General features: G+C 49.2%; 1 non-coding gene across 1 annotated transcript; it reads right to left on the bottom strand.

Moving 5' to 3' along the window:
- Nucleotides 1-13584: 13584 nt before the first annotated feature.
- LOC141124996 (U6 spliceosomal RNA) lies at nucleotides 13585-13691 on the bottom strand. Its single transcript, XR_012241307.1, has one exon. It is a non-coding gene; the product is annotated as a U6 spliceosomal RNA (small nuclear RNA).
- Nucleotides 13692-13950: the final 259 nt, after the last annotated feature.

Raw genomic sequence — 13950 nt, 5'->3', positions numbered from 1 at the left:
GACGAGCCGAGAAAAATGAAGTTCAATAGCCGGTGTGGCTCTTCTGCTTAATTCCAAGCATGCGTGGAACTTTGTGCATCGGAATTGCGTACACACGATCGGAATTTACGACAACGGATTTTGTTGTCGGAAAATTTGAGATCCAGATCTCAAATTTTGTGTGACGGAAATTCCGATGGAAAATGTTCGATGGAGCCTACACACGGTTGGAATTTCCCACAACAAGCTCCCATCGAACATTTTCTGGCGGAAAATCCGACCGCGTGTACGGGGCATAAGTGTTGGTATCAAAGTTGAATGATAAAATTTGACTTACTGCTCTACCTCCTCCAGACGATTTCGATTGCCAGTCCCTTTTGAGCAATAGGCTCAATGGTTGAAAGCTCTGCTTATGCCAGAGTTGAATAGCTCAGGTAATCTCCCCTCTTTGGTCCCATTAGCTGATATATCCTCACAATTCGCAGATAACAGCAGAAGCCGGCCGGCTATGTAATTAACTGTTAGCGTGTGTGTATCAGCATGGCATGGGGACACCCTGGTTACACATCCGGGCAGTGGCGGCCTGTGCATTGAGGGAGCATGGGAGATGCTCCCCTGTCCCTGCTGCCGCTCCCTATCCAATGCGCTCGGTCCCTTTTAGGACGCCGGGTGCTTGGATTCCTATGGTGGGAGTGTTTTTTTTTAAGCACCTGATTAGAGCCAGAGGCTCTAACAGGTTTCAAAAAAGGGTGGGCTCGGGGAGTCGCCTGTGTACCCTCAATGCATGGTCCGCCACTGCCCGGATGTGTAACCAGGGTGTCACCATACCACGCTGATACACATATGCTAACAGTTAATTACATAGCCAGCCGGCTTCTGCTGTTATCTGCAAATTGTGAGGATATATATCGGCTAATGGGACCAAAGGGGGAGAGTACCTGAGCTATTCAACACTGGCGTAAGCAGAGCTTTTAACCATTGAGCCTACTGCTCAAAAGGGACTGGCAATCGGAATCGTCTGGAGAAGGTAGAGGAGTAAGTCAAATTCAATCCCACCCAATTGTGTGACCATAGTGAATTCATTTTTGCTATTTTCTTTTTTTGACTCTTATTTATTCAAGAGACATGTTCCATAACATCAGAATGATACAGGTACAGGTTAAAGATAGCATCATGTAAGAACTACAAATAACAAACAATAGTAACATATAGATCTAGAATTCATTCTGCACAAGGTATTCTAGGTGATTGTATGTTGAGTATCATACAGTGGTGGTGTGTCCATTGGGGGCGTTCAGTCGCCGCCCCCTCTCTCCAGCCACCCCCTCTGTGTACTATGAATAGATTCATGCACTGCATGAATCTATCCATGGCCACTGTAGCCACCCCCATTCAGGCGTCCAGCCCCTTTTTGGGCACCGGGCGCCTGAATAACAACGGCGGGGGGGGGGGGGTGTTTTTGAAGCACCTGATTAGAGCCATAGGCTCTAATAGGCCTAAAAAATGGTGCACTGCAAGCGCAAAACATTGCGATCGCAGTGCACCCAGGTGTGTTAGCAAAGCAAATGAATATTTGCTTTGCTATCACAGAACCGCCTCTCAGCCAATCAGGAGGCCCGGATGTAATACAATTGGATGCAATTGGTGGTGCAACTGCTTCTCACACTTCAGCCCCTGCGTATGTGACTGAAGATACATTCTCCTCTGCCCTGTTGGGCTTAGAAGGAAGATTAACGGCTTTAATTGCATTCTCCATCTAAGAGGATAGGAAGCATGCAAAACCCCCCTCCCCCACCTCAAACCCCTTTTTCCAAGGGAACAGTGGGCACAGGGTGAGGTGTTATCCTCAGGTGATCACGGGGAAAAACAAGCCAAATTTTCCTCTGCGGAGGAAACAACAGTTGAACCTTATGCAACCTCACAATCTGACAGATTGATGGTACAAACTCTTATGCCGCGTACACACGAGCGGACTTTCCGGCATACTTGGTCCGGCGGACCAGAGTCCGCCGGACAATCCGACCGTGTGTAGGCTCCGGCGGACTTTTCCGGCAGACTTTTTCCCAAAAGCCCGCCGGAATTAGATTTGAAACATGTTTTAAATCTTTCCGTCGGACTCAGTTTCTGGCGGAAAGTCCGCTCGTCTATGTGCTGGTCCGACGGAAAGCCTGCTCGTCTGTATGCTGGTCCAACGCCCAGATACGACGCAAGGGCAGGGTATTGCATTTCGCGCTCGCTGCAATAGGAAAAACAAATTTTCCTATTGCGGCGAGCGCGGGGCATACCAGGCCCTTAGGTCTGGTATGGATTATAAAGGGAAACCCCTACGCTGAAAAAACGGCGTGGGGCCCCCCCTAAAATCCATTCCAAGCACGCAGCCCGGCCGGTCAGGAAAGGGGGTGGGGACAAGCGAGCCCCCCCTCCTGAACCGTACCAGGCCGCATGCCCCACCAGGCCGCATGCCCACCTTGTGGGGCCCCCCCCACCCCAAAGCACCTTGTCCCCATGTTGATGAGGACAAAGGCCTCTTCCCGACAACCCTGGCCGTTGGTTGTCGGTGTCTGCGGGCGGGGGGCTTATCGGAATCCGGGAGCCCCCTATAATAAGAGGGCCCCCAGATCCCGGCCCCCCACCCTATGTGAATGAGTATGGGGTACATGGTACCCATTCACCTAGGGAAAAAGCGTCAATAATAAAACACACTACACAGGTTTTTAAAATAATTTATTCGGGGGTCCCTCTGGTTCCTCTTCTCACGGCCTTCGGTTGGTTCTTCTCCGCTCACCGGGTGATGTTGACCACGCCCCCTAAAACGTCCCAGCATGCCCAGGGACTGTGACATCATAAGGGGGTGGGGTCTCCGCCTATATAAGTCACAACGGCCCTCAGAGAGCAGTCCAGCCGGAGAGAGCGTCGTGTCAACATCTGGAGAAGAGAAGAGGGAAGAAGACAAGAAGCCCAGAAGTCCGGACCTCCGCTGGCAAAAGAGCGGCCTGAAGATAGCGGAGGAGCCGGCCGAAGAACTGGAACACCGGGAGAAGAGGCCGGAGAGAGCGGAGAAGAACCAACCGGACGGCGAGAGAAGAGGAACCGGAGGGACCCCCGAAGCCGGAAGAAGCCCCCCGAAGCCGGAGGAAGACCCTCCCCCCCGGAGCTGTTTAATAAATTATTTTAAAAACCTGTATAGTGTGTTTTATTATTGACACCTTTTCCCTAGGTGAATGGGTAGGGGTACCATGTACCCCATACTCATTCACATAGGGTGGGGGGCCGGGATCTGGGGGCCCTCTTATTATAGGGGGCTCCCGGATTCCGATAAGCCCCCCCGCCCGCAGACCCCGACAACCAACGGCCAGGGTTGTCGGGAAGAGGTCCTTGTCCTCATCAACATGGGGACAAGGTGCTTTGGGGTGAGGGGGCCCCGCAGGGTGCCCCCTCCCCCAAAGCACCCACCCCCCATGTTGAGGGCATGCAGCCTGGTACGGTTCAGGAGGGGGGGGCGCTCGCTCGTCCCCACCACCTTTCCTGACCGGCCGGGCTGCGTGCTCGGATCGGGGTCTGGTATGGATTTTAGGGGGGACCCCACGCCGTTTTTTCGGCGTAGGGGGCTTCCCTTTATAATCCATACTAGACCTAAGGGCCTGGTATGACCCGCGACGGGGCTCGCAAGGTGTCAATCTCGCCAATAAAAGCGGCAAGATTGACTTCCTTTTCTAGCCCCGTCGCACCTGAGTCACATTCAAAATGAACGGACTTGTCCATGTGTGGGCAAGTCTGTTCATTCTGAAAGTCCGCCGTAACTCCGGCGAAAGACGGGCGGACTTAGCCCGCCGGAAAGTCCGGTCGTGTGTGGGCAAGTCCGTCCGTTTTAAAGTCCGGCGCACCTGGCGGACAAAGTCCGTCGGAAAGTGTGCTGGACCAAGTATGCCAGAAAGCCCGATCGTGTGTACGCGGCATTACAGAGATGGTTCATTCCACTTTTTATACTACTCCTAACAGAGTAAGCTGAAAGTCCAGGTCCCTTCTTTGTTTTTTTTTCTAAAAAAAAAAAAAAAATCCTTTACAGCGCTTATTTATGCTGAATGGGATCACCTGGATAAGCATTTTTTTCTCTCCAAAGAGTTTCTCAGTTCTCTATCATGGAGGAAAAATTCACAAAGGTTGGAAAGTACCAGCAGTAGACGCTGCGATTTCCAGCATCAATAAAGATGCATAATTGCTTAAGCATCCAACAGATAAGGAGTTGGAATTTTTTTGTTAAAATCCTCCTACCAATGGCCCTATGTTTTGCCATAGATGCCATAAAAGACCCTATCCACCAGGCGTCTCGCCTTGCGCTTCTGCTAAAACACATGCTTAGGACCCTGTGGTTAAAAGGGTTGGTCAGTCGAAGCATCTTGCAAAAAAGGGTGTCTGACTAGTTTCCCTTTTCATTGGGGAAGGTTTGGTGAAATACATCCAAATGATTTTTAGCAGTAAAGCTCTTTTGTCCAGTAGAAGGTATAAATGTCCTTTTATTTAAAGTAAAGCTATAACAGCTCACAGGTTAAGTACTCTGATGGCCAGTGCAGCCATGGGAGACTTCCTTAGACATGGGTTCAGATCCACATGTCGGCATTCACTAGTGAAGGAGCCACTCCTCACAGGTTAACTACTCTGATGGCCAGCATAGCCATGGGAGGCTTCCTGAAAGACGTGGGACCTCGTCCTCACGTTGGCTCCTTGTGACCTTAGACAAGTCACTTAAACTGATTCCTTCCCCTGCGCAGGGGCAGCTGCCTCTAGGCAGTGGTGACGGCCTCCACCTTCAGACTCTCGGGCATGATTTCCAAGAAATACTGTTCAGATCTGTGCGACTTCAAGGTAGTCTCTGCACTACTTTGGTACCACTTTGATGCGACTTGAGGTCCATAAACCTCTAGAATACACAGGCATTGTTTCCTGTCGCATCAAAATCGCGCCCCGACGTATTCTCAGTGGCAAAGGATCACAGTAAAATCACGCAACTTTGGGGTTGCAATAGTGGAAACTGAGCCTAAGAGGAGAAAATATTCAGCCCCTGTATACATAATTGAAGATGCGTTTTTCCTCCTCCCTGCAGGGCCTAGAAGGAAAATTAGCGACTTTAATCACATCCGCTATCCAAGGATGAGAAGCGCGTTAGATCCCCCTCCCCCACCTGAGATCCCTTATCAAGGGAACAGTGGGTAGAGGATGAAGGATTACGCTCAGGTAATCGGGAAGAAAGGCAAACCGAGTACTCCTCTGCAGAGGAGACAACTAGAGTTGAACTTTTTTTCAGCCTTGCAATCTGAGAAATTGCTGGTACAAACCTCTTACAGAGATGATTTGTGCCTCTTTCAAGCTACCTCTAGTAGAGTCAGCTGATAATTCTGTTTTTTCTTAGGTTCCTTGGAACCTTCACTGCCTTTTTCATGCGTTTCCTGTACATGTACAAAGCCACGCAGAAATTCAACAGATCCATTCTAGATCTAAAAGAATCTAAATCAGTTCCTGAAGATCCGCTCCTTTCTATGGAGTCGATCAAGTCAGTAGTTTCTATCCTGCAAGGAGGAAAACTTCTGGCGCCTATCGGCATCAGGGATGCATATCTGCATGCCCATATATTTCCCGCTCACCAAAGGTTTCTGCGGTTCGAAGTAGAACAGCAGCATTTCAGTTTATAGCCTTGCTCTTCGGGCTAGCTACAGCACCTCGAGTGTTCACAAAGGTGCTAGCCCCACGTGTAGCCAGGTCAAGGGCACAGGGCTTAAACAGTCTTGGCATACCTAGACAATCTATTGCTAATAGACCAATTGCTGTTCGGAGTAAGGTGTACACATTACAACCAGTTACCTGGAAAGGTCTGGTTTGCATTCACAACCTAGTAAAGTCTCCATTAAAATCGCTAAAAAAGGGCTGCAGTATTTGGGTCTGATCATAGATACAGCCCAGAAAAAGGGTCTTCTTGCCGAGAAAAAAAAAAACACCACTCTATAAAAGAGTTGGTGCGGATGGTCAGGTCAAAAGGAGGTCCCTCCATTCACCTTTGCATGAGGTTGTTAGAAAGGATGGTGGCTTCATTCGAAGCAGTTCCCTTTGCCCAGTTCCATTCGAGACTGTTGCAAAACAGTATTCTATTTTCTTGGAACAAAACGATCCAAGCTTTGGACTTGCCAATGCGGCTGTCCCCAAGGGTGTCCCAAAGTCTCAATTGGTGGTTACTAAAAAATGTCCTAAAGGGTAAATACTTCAAACCACTTTTCTGGAAAGTGGTAATGAGAAGACAACTGTCCAAGGACAGTGTTCAAGAACCGAAAGAGGCTTGCCCATCAACATCCTAGAGATTCGGGCAGTGCGTCTGGCTCTAAAAGCCTGGACTTCCAGGTTAAGGGATTGTCCCGACAGGATCCAATCCGTCAATGCCACGGCTGTGGCCTATATTAATCACCAAAAGGGGCACCAAGAATCTCTCAGTGCAGAGAGAAGTGAACTAGATTCTAACTTGGGCAGAAAGAAATATTCCGTGCCCATCGGCAGTCTTCATTCCGGGAATAGAGAATTGGCACCACGCGCACTACATGTGCCGCCAGCAGATTATTCCCAGGGGAATGGTCTATTCACTCCGACATGTTTCGGGCTGTTTGTCAAGGATGGGGTACTCCGGATGTAGATCTTCTAGCATCCAGTGCAACATACAGTTAGTCAACTTTGTGTCCACAACAAAGGATCCATTCGCATGCAAAACAGATGCGTTGATGATACTGTGGGATCAGCTTTTACTGATCTATGCATTTCCCCCTATTCAGTTGCTGCCTTGACTTCTTTGCAGGATCAAGCTGGAAAGAAAACCAGTAATTCTGGCAGCACCAGCATGGCCCAGAAGGTCATGGTATGCAGAGGTTGTAAAGATGGCAGTGGAGGATCTGTGGTCCCTTCCACTAAGGCCAGACCTGCTCTCACAAGGGCCGATATTCCATCCTACTTTACGAATGCTAAATTTAACGGCCTGGCTATTGAGAACCACATTCTGAAAAGACGTGGGCTTTCCAGGGCAGTTATTTCTACTTTAATTAATGCTAGGAAGCCAGCTTCTAGAGCTATATATTATAGAGTCTGGAAAGCTTATGTTTTCTGGTGTGAATCCAAGGGTTGGCACCCTCGGAGATATATTAGAGGCAGAATTCTTGCCTTTCTACAAGTAGGCGTAGAGATGAAGTTGGCCCTGAGTACTATTAAGGGCCAAGTCTCAGCCTTATAAATTTTATTTCAAAGATCACTTGCTACGCATTCTTTAGTCCATGGTTTCATGCAAGGAGTGATGCGGATTAATCCGCCAGTTAAATCACCCTTAAGCCCTTGGAACTTGAATTTAGATTTGTCAGTGTTACAAAAACTGCCATTCGAACCATTACAGCATGTTCCCTTAGTCCTTCTGACTAGGAAGCTGATATTTTTGGTTGCTATATCCTCAGCAAGGAGGGTTTCAGAATTGGCTGCTCTTTCCTGTAAAGAGCCATGTTTGATTATTCATGAGGACAGAGTGGTGTTACGCCCTCGTCCAGGCTTTTTGCCAAAAGTGGTTTCAGGCTTTTATCTGAATGAAGATATTGTCCTGCCATTGTTTTTTCCAACACCATGTTCCAAGGAAGAAAAGTCACTACATTGTCTTGATGGGAGAGCAGTGAAGATCTATTTAAAGAAAACTGCTCAGATCCGTAAGACTGACGTCTTATTTATTCTGCCAGAGGGTCCTAAAAAAGGACAGGCAGCGTCAAAATCCACTGTGGCTAAGTGGATTCGGCAAGTTATATTTTGAACTTATGATTTAAAGGGAAAGATTAACCCTTTTCAAGTTAAGGCGCACGCTACCAGAGCGGTTGGTGTTTCTTGGGCAGTGCGTCACCAGGCTTCCATGTCTCAGATCTGCAAGGCCGCAACTTGGTGCATACATTTACAAAATTTTATCAAGTAGATGTAAAATGGAATGAGGATATCCAGTGGCGTAGCATGGGGGGTGCAGGGGGTGCCGTGGCCCCGGGCGCGACATTTAGGGGGGCGCCAGTATGTGTCACTGGCTGCCTCCTCCTCCCGTGTCCCCGGGCTCCGGCCGCCATGTTAAGTGTCCGGCGCCCTGTGATTGGGCGTATGGGGGTCATGTGAGGCGTAGGGCTGGCCTGTCCTCGATCGCTCCTGAAGTTCCGCCTCCGCACATGACCCCCCATAGCCCAATCACAGGGCGCTGGACACTGAACATGGCAGCAAGCAGAGCGCAGGGGAGAGAAGCATGTGAGCCACCACTGTGTTCTCCTCCTCATCCGGATCGACGCAGGCCAGGATAAGAAGGTTAGTGAGACTCCCTCGTGAGAGTCTTGTTACTGGTCACGGGGGGGGGCGAGAGAGAGACTGTAGGCAGGACAGTATAGTGTAGTGGTTAGTATAGTGGTCATTATAGCGTAGTTTAGTATGGAGGTCAGTGTAGTGTAGTGGTCAGTATGGGGAGCAGTGTAGTGGACAGTGTAGTATAGTGGACAGTGTAGTATGGTGGTCAGTATAGCGTAGTATAGTGGACAGTATAGTGGTTAGTGTAGTCTAGTATAGTGGTTAGCATAGTGGTCAGTATAGTGTAGTTTAGTATGGAGGTCAGTGTAGTGTAGTATAGTGGTTAGTATGGTGGTTAGTGTAGTGGACAGTATAGTGTAGTGTAGTATGGTGGTCAGTGTAGTGTAGTATAGTGGTCAGTATAGTGTAGTGTAGTATGGTGGTCAGTGTAGTGTAGTATAGTGGTCAGTATGGTTGTCAGTGTAGTGTAGTATAGTGGTCAGTATGGTGGTCAGTGTAGTGTAGTATAGTGGTCAGTATAGTGGTCAGTGTAGTGTAGTATAGTGGTCAGTGTAGTGTAGTATGGTGGTCAGTATAGTGGACAGTGTAGTGTAGTATAGTGGTCAGTATAGTGGTTAGTGTAGTATAGTATAGTGTAGTTTAGTATGGAGGTCAGTGTAGTGTAGAGGACAGTGTAGTATGGTGGTCAGTGTAATGTAGTATAGTGGACAGTGTAGTATGGTGGTCAGTATAGTGTTGTATGGTAATCAGTGTAATGTAGTATAGTTGACAGTGTAGTATGGTGGTCAGTATAGTGTAGTATAGTGGTCAGTATAATGTAGTATGGTGGACAGTGTAGTATAGTGGTCAGTGTAGTGTAGTATAGTGGTCAGTATAGTGGTTAGTATAGTGTAGTTTAGTATGGAGGTCAGTGTAGTGTAGTGGACAGTGTAGTATAGTGGTCAGTATAGTGTAGTATAGTGGTCAGTGTAGTATGGTGGTTAGTATAGTGGTCAGTGTAGTGTAGTATAGTGGACAGTGTAGTATGGTGGTCAGTATACTGTAGTATAGTGGTCAGTGTAGTGTAGTATAGTGGACAGTGTAGTATAGTGGTTAGTATAGTGGTCAGTGTAGTGTAGTATAGTGGACAGTGTAGTATAGTGGTTAGTATAGTTGTCAGTGTAGTGTAGTATAGTGGTCAGTGTAGTATGGTGGTCAGTGTAGTGTAGTATAGTGGACAGTGTAGTATGGTGGACAGTGTAGTATGGTGGTCAGTATAGTGGTCAGTGTAGTATAGTGGACAGTGTAGTATGGTGGTCAGTATAGTGTAGTATAGTGGTCAGTGTAGTATAGTGGACAGTATAGTGGTCAGTGTAGTGTAGTATAGTGGTCAGTATAGTGTAGTATAGTGGATAGTGTAGTATGGTGGTCAGTATAGTGTAGTATAGTGGTCAGTGTAGTATAGTGGACAGTGTAGTGTAGTATAGTGGTCAGTGTAGTGTAGTATAGTGGACAATGTAGTGTAGTATAGTGGACAGTGTAGTATGGTGGTCAGTATAGTGTAGTATAGTGGTCAGTGTAGTATAGTGGACAGCGTAGTGGACAGTATAGTGGTCAGTATAGTGGTCAGTGTAATATAGTGGACAGTATAGTATAGTGGTCAGTATAGTGGTCAGTGTAGTATAGTGGACAGTATAGTATAGTGGTCCGTGTAGTGGACAATGTAGTGTAGTGGACAGTGTAGTATAGTGGTCAGTGTAGTGGTCAGTGTAGTATAGTGGACAGTATAGTATAGTGGTCCGTGTAGTGGACAATGTAGTGTAGTGGACAGTATAGTGGTCAGTGTAGTAGACAATGTAGTGTAGTGGACAGTGTAGTTCTCAGTGTAGTGGTCAGTATAGGAATCAGGTAGGTCAGTACTATTGTATTTGAAGGGACTCAGGGACAGCTAAAAGTCCGCAGGTTAGGGGGCGCAAATTACTTGCCTTGCCCCGGGTGCTGACAACCCACGCTACGCCACTGAGGATATTGCCTTCGGGTGCAGTGTGCTGCAAGCAGCAGTATAATTCCTCAAGATCTGGGGCTGCCCTACGGGTTGTGTCTTCCTCCCCTCAAGTAGCATTGCTGTGGGACATCCCACCAAGTAATTACTTGAGGCTCTGTGTCCTATTATGTACAATAAAGAAAATAGGATTTTTAAAACAGCTTACCTGTAAAATCCTTTTCTTAGAGTACATCATAGGACACAGAGCTCCCGCCCCTCTGTTTTATGGGGTGAGAGTATATTGCTTATATTGCTTGGCTACAAAACTGAGGACTCCTGGAAGGAGGAGGGGTTATATAGGGAAGTCAACTTCCTGTATTGGTTATACCAGTGTCAACACCTGAAGGTAGGCCCATAACCCACCAAGTAATTACTTGAAGCTCTGTGTGCTATGATGTACTCCAAGAAAAGGATTTTACAGGTAAGCTGTTTTAAAAATCCTATTTTTCCAGATTTTCGCCGCCGAGGTTCGCGCCGCCGGCCGCTAGAGGTCTGCGGCCGGTGGAGACGATGTATCCGCCGGCCGCCATTTTCAAGGAGACCGTAGGCTGGCTAGATGGCTACAGTAGAGATTGAGCTGCAGCGCCGCCCACCCCCCGGCCCGCTTCGTCCCGCTGCCAGTCTCTGTGACCTGTTATGGAAAGGGGCGGGGGATGGGTGGTGCCGCAGCTCAATCTCTACTGTAACCATGCGGCTCTGCTTGACCAACTTTGGGGCCGTATAGCCTGGATGTCACGGGGGGAGGGCCGGTCTGGATGTCACAGGGGGGCTGGTCTGGATGTCACAGGGGGGGCCAGTCTGGATGTCATGGGGGGGCGGTCTGGGTGTCACAGGGGGGCCGGTCTGGATGTCACAGGGGGGGCTGGTCTGGATGTCACAGAGGGGGCCAGTCTGGATGTCACGGGGGGGGGCCGGTCTGGATGTCACAGGGGGGTCTGGTCTGGATGTCACGGGGGGGCTGGTCTGGGTGTCACAGGGGGGGCTGGTCTGGATGTCACAGGGGGGCTGTATAGTCTGGATGTCCCAGGGGAGGCCAGTCTGGATGTCACAGGGAGGGGCCAGTCTGGATGTCACGGGGGGGCAGTCTGGATGTCACAGGGGGGGCTGGTCTGGATGTCACGGGGGGCTGGTCTGGATGTCATGGGGGGGCCAGTCTGGATGTCAAGGGGGGGGCCAGTCTGAATGTCACAGGGGGCGTATAGTCTGGATGTCACGGGGGGGCAGTCTGGATGTCACAGGGGGGGTCGTATAGTCTGGGTGTCACGGGGGGGCTGTATAGTCTGGATGTCACAGGGGGGGCCAGTCTGGATGTCACAGGGGGGGGGGCGTATAGTCTGGATGTCACGGGGGCTGTATAGTCTGGATGTCACAGGGGGGGGGCCGTATAGTCTGGATGTCACAGAGGGGGTGCCGTATAGTCTGGATGTCACGGGGGGGTGCCGTATAGTCTGGATGTCACGGGGGGGCTGTATAGTCTGGATGTCACGGGGTGGGGCTGTATAGTCTGGATGTCACGGGGGGGTGTATAGTCTGGATGTCACGGGGGTCCGTATAGTCTGGATGTCACAGGGTGGGGCTGTATAGTCTGGATGTCACGGGGTGGGGCTGTATAGTCTGAATGTCACGGGGGGGCGTAAAGTCTGGATGTCACAGGGGGGGCTGTATAGTCTGGATGTCACGGGGGGCTGTATAGTCTAGATGTCACGGGGGGGCCGTATAGTCTGGATGTCACGGGGGGGCCGTATAGTCTGGATGTCACGGGGGGGGGGGCGTATAGTCTGGATGTCACGGGGGGGCCGTATAGTCTGGATGTCACAGGGGGGGCCAGTCTGGATGTCACAGGGGGACACCAGATGTAAGGAGGACTGATGGGGACACAGATGTAAAGAGGACTCTGCTGATGGGGACACAGATGTAAGGAGGACTGATGGGGACACAGATGTAAGGAGGACTGATGGGGACACAGATGTAAGGAGGACTGATGGGGACACAGATGTAAGGAGGACTCTGCTGATGGGGACACAGATGTGAGGAAGGCTCCGCTGGAGACACCTGATGGCATCTGGTGGCAGGCAACGTGGCAGGTGACACGCTCAGGTCTCCCACTGATTCTGCATTATGGTGAGTTGAATGATTTAATTTTATATTACAATGTAATAATAGAAATAATGCGCTTCAGTCATCCTGACACCATAACAATCATGGTGCCGGGATGATTAAAGTGCTAACACCAGGTGTTTGGAGTATCTTTATCTGCTGATTGTTAAACTCTGGAATACACATTTCTATTGTGGTGTAGGATCTGGGGCTGCTGTCCCTCCATCCCTGTCCCCCCTCCCTGTCCCCCCCTTTCCCCCTTTTCCTCTCCATCCCTCATTCATCTCAGACTCTAACCACACCCCATTTGAGCCACGCCCATTTAAGCTATGCCCACTTTCCCACGTAAACCATGCCCATTTGTCGCCGTGCCGCATTTTTCATTTCAACTATGTCACGCCCACAAATGCATGCCCCGCCCCTAATTATAATGCGACTTCGCCTACAGCCAAAAAAGTGTCCCTAAAAATATTTTTACAATGTTGGCAACTATGTGATAGGCACAGTGGCTGCATATGATGGGCAGATTGGCTGCATATGATGGGCAGAGTGGCTGCATATGATGGGCACATTAGCTGCAATTGATGTTTTTTGTTTCAGTATTTTTCAGTTCGTTTGCACCTCCCCAAAAATTTTAAAACCAGCCACCACTGGTATCATATCATGATATCTTGTCAAGTGCAAAGAGAAACCAACATTGAACCTGTTCATGGCACTCCTCTGGAACTGTCTCAGGAGAATTTTCCTTTTTCCAGAATAAAAAGAAAGGTAAAAAGGTGAAAACATAAGGGTAAAGCAAAAGATAGAAGAAAAGGGAGAAAGGGAAAGCCAATGTGAGATGAGAGAAAGAGGGAGAAAAGGGTGGGGGTGGGGTGGGGGGCAAATGGAGGGAAAGAAGGGGGGGGGGGGGGGTAGAAAGAGTGTGGAGTCTCAGAGTGCGAGGATATCATGCAGGACATATAATCAGTATTGTCCAATTTCAGACATCTCACAATAAAATGCTGAGAAAGGTTCAGTCCATGGTATCATGGATGACGAGTGCTTGACCCTCATCCGAGAAGACAAACATATTCCACAAGGTACAGGTTTTGGTGTATCTTTCATGTTGGTGTCGTGCCGAGAGGATAAGATCCTCCATTTTGAAAAATATGGAACGCTTCACGAATTTATGCGTCATCCTTGCGCAGGGGCCATGCTAATCTTCTCTGTATCGTTCCAATTTTAGTATATGTTCTGTCAAAGTGAGGACATGAATTTTTGCTATTTTCAGACTAAAGTTCCTCCCGGCCAATCAGGAGGCAGGTCAGTGAGACCTGTTTCCCGATTGGCCAAAGCGCCAGGTGATCCTATAGCGCTTTTGGCGGAAGAGGAGGAACAGAACGGAGGAAGCATGAGGAGCGGACACCTCTGCCTGCTGCCCGCACTGGAGGAAACACAGGAGGAGAGGACACCACAGCCGGACCTCCTGCGGGGGGGGGGGGCCTGGGGGTGCTGTCAGTGCTGCGAGC

Source organism: Aquarana catesbeiana, linkage group LG01 (genome assembly GCF_042186555.1).
Source record: "Aquarana catesbeiana isolate 2022-GZ linkage group LG01, ASM4218655v1, whole genome shotgun sequence".
Taxonomy (NCBI): Eukaryota; Metazoa; Chordata; class Amphibia; order Anura; family Ranidae; genus Aquarana; species Aquarana catesbeiana.
This window is presented reverse-complemented; position numbering and strand designations above follow the sequence as displayed.